This window comes from Bombyx mori, chromosome 25 (assembly GCF_030269925.1).
Source record: "Bombyx mori chromosome 25, ASM3026992v2".
In the NCBI taxonomy this organism is placed as follows: domain Eukaryota; kingdom Metazoa; phylum Arthropoda; class Insecta; order Lepidoptera; family Bombycidae; genus Bombyx; species Bombyx mori.
Window position 1 is genome coordinate 7,053,683 of NC_085131.1, and position 9,280 is coordinate 7,062,962.

General features: G+C 35.0%; 1 protein-coding gene across 6 annotated transcripts in view; it reads right to left on the reverse strand.

Moving 5' to 3' along the window:
- LOC101739206 (synaptosomal-associated protein 25) overlaps positions 1 to 6,581 on the reverse strand; it is a 31,573-nt gene extending 24,992 nt beyond the window's left edge. For 5 of the 6 annotated variants that reach the window (XM_012689330.4, XM_004921824.5, XM_004921826.5 and 2 more), the window contains exon 1: positions 6,192 to 6,545. The gene's annotated coding sequence lies outside the window, so the exon portion shown is untranslated. Of the gene's footprint in view, positions 1 to 6,191 lie in introns of all 6 variants that reach the window. The other variant, XM_062676147.1, reaches the window with a different exon arrangement.
- Positions 6,582 to 9,280: the final 2,699 nt, after the last annotated feature.

A 9,280-nucleotide genomic window follows, 5' to 3' on the forward strand; every position in this document is an offset into this window, starting at 1 on the left:
ACAAGAACTAGCCTCCGTCCTGAGAAGAATTGGCAAGAAACTCAGCGGGCATGTTTTTTTTTTTTTTTTTTAATAAATTATTATTTATAAATTTTTTAATATTACATTATTTTTTTTAAATATGAGTTTTTTACAATGAGTATTATAACGTAACAATTACTACAATATTGAAATGCCCGGAGCGAGCAACTCATTCCCACTTTGTGCAATCTTCTAGATAATCATTGACTTTATAGTAAGCTTTATTGCACAGATGTTCTTTAACAGTTTTCTTAAACCTATGTATATGTAGGTTCTGAACATCTTGTGGAATTTTGTTGTACAGGCGCACAGTAATAAATAAAGAACACAATAAATAAAGTAACACAATAAATAAAGAAATAAATTATTTTTAGCTCTAAAATATGCACTGTTCTGGTTTTTTTTTGTTTTCTTATTTCAGTAAAATAAGTCCATTTTGGATTAAATTATTGTTAATCCTTTATGTTTGCAGAGAAACGTAAATGTCAATAAATATTCTTTTATAAATTTGGCGTTACTTAGCACAACCTCAAAGTATCGACGAACAAGGCCTTAAGTCTAGTCTAAATAAGTCCGTGACCACGAAAACTGTTATGTATTCAAAACGTCGAAAATAAAAGCAGAGTAAAATAGTCATCATGGGCATGAGACATGTCCTTTTTCAAACGGGGCTCGCGAAGAGTACTCAATGGTAGGTAACGACTTGGCTGTACCCCTGAAATTGTTGGTGTCACAGTAACGACTTGGACCGTATGCTCGTCTGCTTACAAAGGCAATAAAGAAAGTAGCTTTAATCACGTCTAAGACTAGCGAAAACCGAAATAATTTAAATCGTAATAACTTAGTTTACGAACTATTTCTACATAGTTCGAAATAACACAGCTAACTCGCTCTCGAAGCACGTGCAGCCACTAAAACCAAACGCTTACGCTATCACAAGAATTTTATGGATGTATCTGCTGTTCAACGAATATCATTTTTATACCGTAACCTAAATAGTCTCATAATACAAATAGTTGATTCATCGCTTTTTTTTTTTCCTACCTATGCTGATAGCCTTGAGAGGCTATTTCAGCTTCACCCTAACGTGTGTAGGTGAGCTCACGGTGCTCAAACCGGAGGGTTACTAACACTGACCCTAGCAAGAGCAGTGCTTCGCAGAATCTACCACCGGATCGGAAACGCGACCCACTGTGAAGATCCGGCGAGAAACTCAATGGGCTGTATCTATGGGTTAATTCGCTCGTCGAGCCCTTTGTCGCAAGCGACGGGTTCGACGAGGACAGTGACCGGTGCTTGTGGTGCCTAAAAGCACCGTTAATGGATCGGGAGGAATTCATCGCTACAATTTCACGATACGCACGGTAGTTTTTTTTGTTTCCATTTTTTAACCCTTAGCCAAAAGAAACTAATAAAAGTCAGCCTTCTTTTACTTTGGATGTTGACATCAAACAACCTTTGAATAAAGATAAAAGTCTTATTCTCCATACAGGGACGTGCAAGCTATTAATAGAATGCTTTCAAAATGATTTATGAGAAAAGCTCCAAGAGCGATAGCTCCGTCATTTGAGCTCATCCATCTGTCTGATCTGTCTCCACGGTCGTTAACCGCGCCACCTCCCTCAAACATCGCACCAACAATCTATTGAAGTCATCAATAATCTATTTACTTAGTTTTCTTCAGTAAATATGTTTAATGATCAAAGACAATGTATGCAAATGGTTATTGCGAATGTTTGCGCTTCAACAATTCGATAGTGGCCATATAATTAATACGCTTTTATTAGCTTCAGACGTATGTATGTTTGTAACGGAATCTTTGAACATGATTTTGACCCTCTTCAAAACGTCGGATTAACTCGAAATTTGGCATACTTATTAAGGACCGGTGACAATTCAATATTAAAAAAAAAAATTTTTTATGGAAAAATCGAAATTCCACTAAAAAATTTAAAAAATACGCTTTATAGCAAATCCAACTAAAAAATAGAAAATAAATTTTAATAAATTTAAATTAAAAATAGTGTAACAAAAAAATGATTTTATTATAAGAAAGCGTTTTTCAGGATATGATCAAACTAACCCTTCACTCATATCTGTTCATAAAATATTTATAACTACTGATACCATGCACCCCACGCGTTTTTACAAAAAAATCATTTTTTCTTACACTATTTTAAATTCAAATTTATTAAAATTTATTTTATTAGTTCGATCCGGAAACGATGTGCGGTCAAATGTCTATAATCTTAGTATAATATGAAAACTGTACTACATAGCACGTTCGCGCTCGGAGGAAAATCAATAGACGCGCGCAACCCCGCGTCTCACTTTCAACCCCCGCACTGTCTTTATTACTCTCATCGCAATTTTCAACCTGTTTATTGTCGTACTGCCTTATTAAACTGTATCCTCAGATTACTTTACATTACATCTATAATTTAAAGTAAAAATATACGTTTTAACTCTAATTTGTTGATTTAGTACTTTTTTTAAATTTACGACATTTTTAAATCGCTTTTCACGTATCTTCAATATCAATAACATTACTTAATTTTTTAATACGAAAAAAATTGCGTGAATCAGTTCAAAAAGAATATTATATAAAATATATAAATCTACAGTGGTTTTTACGGATGTTCCGTTATAACTACTGAACCATGCATCCGATTGACTTGAAACTTGGTATCCATTTACAAAATACATGTACTTAATGGATAGGCTAATTAATATTTATATGAGTGTTGGATTCCCTAATAATAATGACAATAAATAATAATGTTAATTTTAAATGCCCAGAAAAGCGGGCGAGTACGGCTAGTATTATGTAAAATTATTTACCCTGTTAATGAAAAACAAATTATTGTATGAGAAGTAATCACAATACTTAAGTTTTTTCTATACTAATATTATAAAGAGGAAAGATTTGTTTGTTTGTTTGTTTGTTTCGAATAGGCTCCGAAACTACTGGACCGATTTGAAAAATTCTTTTTCCATTAGAAGCCGACATTGTCCCTGATGAACATAGGCTACTTTTATTTATTTATTTTTTTATTTATTTTTTTTGGTTTCATGTGTGTTTTAATGTTTCCGAAGCGAAGCGAGGGCGGGTCGCTAGTCTTCTATATTATTAGACGAACAAGTGGATTTATAAGTACGGTTAAGGAGGCTTAATTTGCTTTCACCCTAAGCCTTGTTGATATACGATTTGTTCCACAAAGGAAGAGGAGGTTTATCGTGTTTAGCTTGTATTTCCGGCGCCGATATTTGGGAGCAAGCAACCTTTTAAATTAACACGGTTTCATGTTAACACTTATTTTGAATTACACTATACACAACATGTGTATAGTGTAATTCAAAATTAGGGGTCCTTATAAAATTTAATATCCGATCTTAGCAATTCGAGTTAAAAGTGTTAAACCATCATTCGTGATAGATATTAAATTTATGGCTTTTATTGAGTTAAACGGCCGTCTGGTGTAGTGGTACGTGTCATAGTCACTACCCAAGGGGATCGCGGGTTCGAATCCCGCCAAACGAAGATATTTGTATGATAAACATAAAATGTATTTTCCAGGGTTGTGGATGTATATTAAATGTATGTATGTGTATAATAAAAGTCTTGCATTTATTTCCGTTATCTGGTACCTGTAACACAAGTTCTTTACGAACATAGTACGGGACCAGTCAACGTGGCGCGATTGTTAGTAAAATATTTATATTTATTTAATGATACTGAAGCTTCACGTTTCAAGAATGTTTACGTCAGACGAAAGGGTATGTATATATATATGTTTTCAGATTTGAAAGTCGTGGGCTAGTCGTGACGCAATAGAATAGAATACAACCTTAGTTTGCGAAGTGGGTAAAGGTATTCAAGTTATATCTATGGTCACCGCTTCGAAGACCCATCACTTACGGTCAGCTCTAGACATCAAAAGAATCTCAAAATGGGCATTTAAGACGAACATTCGATGATAAATTTTTGTGAATCACACAGTCAAGGCTTCAATTTCTTACGTCATCCGTAATAACAGGGACTTCCCGAGCTGATGTACACTTCGTGAGAGTTTAAGTACAGAGAACCGCATTAAATAAATTCGGCGGTAAATAAAATTTTCAAGGATTACAAATCTTTATATTATTTCAAGTTTTCATTACCTGTTATTTCAGAGTGACTGATGTTGGAATTGGTTCGTCCTGTGGGAAGAACTATATTAAGATATGTAACCTAAAATAGAATGTAATGGCGGAGCACTGTGGACGCCCTTCGCTACCCCGCTTTGACAGTATAAGAAATAAGGACGTTATTTTGGAATAAAACGTTAAACTTTTTAAGAGAACTGATATATTTTTTTAAATTGCTTAGATTTATGAACGAACTTACAGCCGACTCGATGTTAACTGATTAGCCCATAGACATCACTACATGAATGCCACCGCACAACTTGAGACATTAGGTTTTTTACTGGTGGTAGGAACTCTTGTGAGTCCGCACGGGCGTACCACCTATACCACCGCCCTGCCTATTTCTGCCGTGAAGCAGTAATGCGTTTCGTTTTGAAGGGTGGAGCAGCCGTTGTAACTATACTGAGACCTTAGAACTTATATCTCAAGGTGGGTGGCGTATTTGCGTTGTAGTTGTCTATGGACTCCAGTAACCACTTAACACCAGGTGGGCTGTGAACTCGTCCACCCATATAAGCAATAAAAAAAGGCTCAATTTATAATGTTCTGGTTGTTCCAACCTTTGAACCAGAATGCAAAAAGCTAATTATATCATTAATCATTATTTAATTATATTAGTGCAAGTGATATGCATGGTTTGGTTGCTATGCATCAATAAACAAATAGAATATAGGTCTTGTGGAATCGATGATATTTATTTTAAACCAATATTTTCTATCTAATACTTACTGTACACACCATAATATCTGATATATTCATAAAATATTAAAACATGTAGTTTAATGTATCTTTCTAGTAAAATATAGGATGAAAAATGTGGTAAGAATTCAGGAAATCATTATCAAAATTTGTCATTATCGAAAACATTTCAAATTCCTTAAATCATTACTGTTGTATTTTTTCATAGTTTGTATCATTTTACTGACAAAATTTATAAGTATTAAAGATTTATAATATATTTAGATTGGTTTCATTGAAAAATAATAGCCTTAAACTTACATACTTAATTATTATTATGTTTAGTAAAAAGAAAGTTGCAATTATAGTCGTGGCAATGAATGGATGCGTAGAACCGAAGATAGGGTTCAATAGCGAGCTTTGGGGGAGGCCTATGTCCAGCAGTGGACTGCCGCATGCTGATGATGAAATTATAGTCGTACACTAAATGACACCTTTGTTTAAATCTCAAGCTTTTCTTACTATTTGGTAGTCTGATATTTTAATACTCTGCAGCCTTAATGAACTGTAGAATAAATAAAACTGGTACAATTTTTATTTTATTCAATTTATTTAACAGAAAAAAGAAAGCTAATGCACAAGAATTTATTTTGTAACATTTAAATTTAAATATGTAACAATAGTCCTTTGTTCGATTTTATGATGTAAAAGAATTTTAAACTAGATTTTAAAAATAGGAGAGTCGGATTCTAACAAATTGGGGAATTGCATTAAAACATGTCTGAGCTCCCTTCAATATGTTGATTTATCAGAAAATAATCAATGGTAATAAAATTTCCTTATCGTGAATTTTTTATTTAAATATAAAAACTGTTTCATTGCCCTGTTTCTTTAATTTTGAGTACAGAATAGTTCTTCTGTTAGAAAAACTGGCTTTTCTATTTTCAAATCACAAATACATGACATTTATCGATAGAATAAATATTGGCATGTATTAATTTAATGAGTATCATTATCCAACACAAACTGTTTGTGTCCACATAACTTATTTAACAGCTGATAACAAAGAAATTAAGAATTCGTATAGTGCGTCAGATTTCCGCTCATGACATCACCAACAAAACTGTTAAGATTAATGAACTTGCCAACAAAAAACAATATGCTTTAACATGTAAATTACAGTAATTACTCGAAAAATGTTCTGCTGATTATAATAACGTCATCAGTCGGTTTTAACTTACTTTTACTTTAATTTGGATGCACAAATTAGTAAAGCCGGCAGAAAAAACTTTCAATAAACTTACCTTGTTGTTTTTATTAGCACCTAGGAAAATTTAACGCCAGAAGACACTAGCACACGCCACACACTAGGAACCAAAATAAGCACAGCGTAGGTCGGTAAGAAAAGGCTGAACTGACAGTTCTGTGGCTCGTCGCTGGTCGATGAGGTTAGCCACGAAATGCGCAATGCCCTGACTATGCGCATTAACTTTCTATGCAAACAAGCATGCGCGTATCATACATTAATTGTTTTATATTTAATATTTAAATGAATGCTTCAAGATTTTGATTTGTACTTGACAGATAAAATAGCTTTGTTTTGGTATAAGAGTTAGAGGAAAAAGCTAAAGGAAAATAATGTAAAATAAACACAACAATACCAATGCCATCTATATTTCCGTAGTAGGTACTCAACATTAATTTTGTCTTTGCAGATTTCATTAAAAAGTTGGAAGTTGGTTCCATAGATTACACTAAAATGATAAATGAATCGTTTACTACTACTAACGCTAGATGCCGCTCAACGATTCAGTAATTCAAGGTTATTACGAAAAAAGTAAAGGTCATAGCTTTTGTCTTTCGGAAGTTCTGCAATAATATTTCTCAATTTTCGTGAATTGCTCTTTAGAAAAAATACCACCTTACACTCAATTAATTGTAAGGAGTAGATATTAGAAAAATAAATTAATACAACAAAAATAAAAGTATTTTTCCTTCTAATATGAAAAAAAAATTGTATGACATCTAGCGTCTACTAGCAATAAAGCACTAACAGTCGAGCTAACGTCCGGATGTTAGCTGGTTACGAAAAATCAAAAGCATCAGTCACAACGTGAATGCCGCCACTCTGTTTGAGATATGAGTTTGAAATGTAATGCACTACTGCTACCCTTTCCGAAAAACTGTAACGTATGACTGTTTCGCGGCAGTAATAGGAAAATGGGTGCTAAATACCTAATTACGCGTGACTTACCACCAATGATAACGCTATATAAATTTGGCACGTTTAGTTTTTATTGCACAATGTCATTCCTTTCTGATGGAAGTAGTTCTCGAAGACTGGCCAGGTATACGTTATTTCCTAGAAAATTGATGTCGGTTTGGGGTTTTGCATGCTAAGGTTATTTAAATATCCTATTTTTAATAACTTATTTATTTTGCCTAACTGCCAATAGTCTCGTGGGGCTATTCTGGCTTTACAATTAATCTGAGAGAATTTTCTAACACAAGCCCTAGCAAAAGCATTGTTTCGCAGAAGCTATCACCGGATCGCTAATCACTGAGAAAATCCGGCGAGAAATTCAGTGGGCTGTATGGGTTCGTTCTATGGGTTAGTTCGGTCGTCGAACTCTTCGTCGTAATCGAGGAAATTACGAGGATGGTATCCGGTGCTTATGGGGCCTAAAAGCACACAGAGTGGAACCGGGGGATCCGCTAAGCCATGTTTTAGGCGACGGCGGCTTTATGTTGCTCCGCCGTCTGGGTCCAAGTAATTAGCAGCGGCCACAATAAGACGGTTATCGTGTCTCACCGCTTTGTCGTAGTAGCGTTCTGACGTTACTTTAAGATCGTTACTTTAAGATTTTTCGGTTTTAAATTTAGATCGTCGTGAAGATCGAAATTCCTCACGTACCACGATGCTCCGACAGTTATCTTGTAGAAACGGGATCGGATGACCTGGAGAGAACTATGCGCATGTGGTATATGTGAGCGAACACTACCCTGGCATGGGTTATGACGGGACGTTTCAAGTTTTATAGAGTAGTTACGAGGGGACAATTTACTTTGCTTGCAGATCATGGGGGTAGAGTCGACCGAGTAAAAATTCGGGTCGGTCGCGTATTAACTTAATGCAAGAGCAGTGCTTCGCTGAACCTATCACTGGATCACTCAGTAGGTTGGATTTGAACATCACATCATAAACGTTTGATACAGTATACCGAGACTTCACATTATTATGTATTCACAGATTATTATAAATGGGTAAATATTTTATTGGTGCCACGTTTATCAGAAGTGAACAAATTTATAATATTTCGTTAAAACCATGATAAGAATTTCATTTATACTATATTAATGGTTAATCATAATCGTATACGTGCATTTTCCATCTGTTTCCAAGAATAAACAGCTTTTAATTCAGGTTTTATACGTATCTTGTACCTACGCCTAATTAAATTCTACGGTGCTTGCCAAAGTTTATCCCTTACACTTTCTTACAAAAACAAAAATAATACAAATATATAGTAGTGATTGTATATCATAACATAAAAGGAAATAATGATCATAATTGAAAAGATTAGGTAAGTAAAGAACATCTACATTGTGCTTGCGCGCAAATACTCAAATCAGTAATACCTAATGTGATACCACCATTAAAAACTTGATTGTTGAATGAAGATCGATATCAAATTGTTAATTTGTATTATTTTTCAAGGCTTTTTATATCAATTATTATATCATTATTTGAGGGCTTTTATGATCTTTATACTACACAGAATAATAACTCAATTTTATGCAATCGATGTAAAACCCCCTTTTTCCCTATCTACGCTGATAGCATTGAGAGGCTATATCAGCGTTACCCTAGCGTTTAGGTGAGCCCTCGGGACTCAAACCGGAGGACTAAAACTGGCCCTAGCAAGAGCAGTGCTTCGCAGAAACACGACCCACTGAGAAGATCCGGCGAGAAACTCAGTGGACTGTGTCTGTGAGTTGTAAAACCCCAAGCGCCTTAAGTCTCTATCAACGAGGCGTTATTTATTTGAAGCTTTTGTGTTTTGTGGAATAATGAGAAAAACGACATGAGGAGAAAGGTTTGTTTTTTTTTTTTTTTTTTTTTTATGATTGTAAGTTTACTGGTGGCCCGAAGGCCTTTCCAGTTTCACCAGGACAGGTGGGCGAGCAAAGGCTCAGCCAAGAGGGGTGGGATTTGCTAACAACTGCCCGAGCGCCTCCGAAGGAGACCTAACAACTCAAGAGCAATTGTTTCGCGAATGAATCTACTACCGGATCGGAATCGCGACCCGCTGAGAAGATCCGGCGAGAAACTCAGCGGGCTGATGCATGGGTTAGGTTGCACGTCGACCTCTTTGTCGAGTTCGACGAGTAC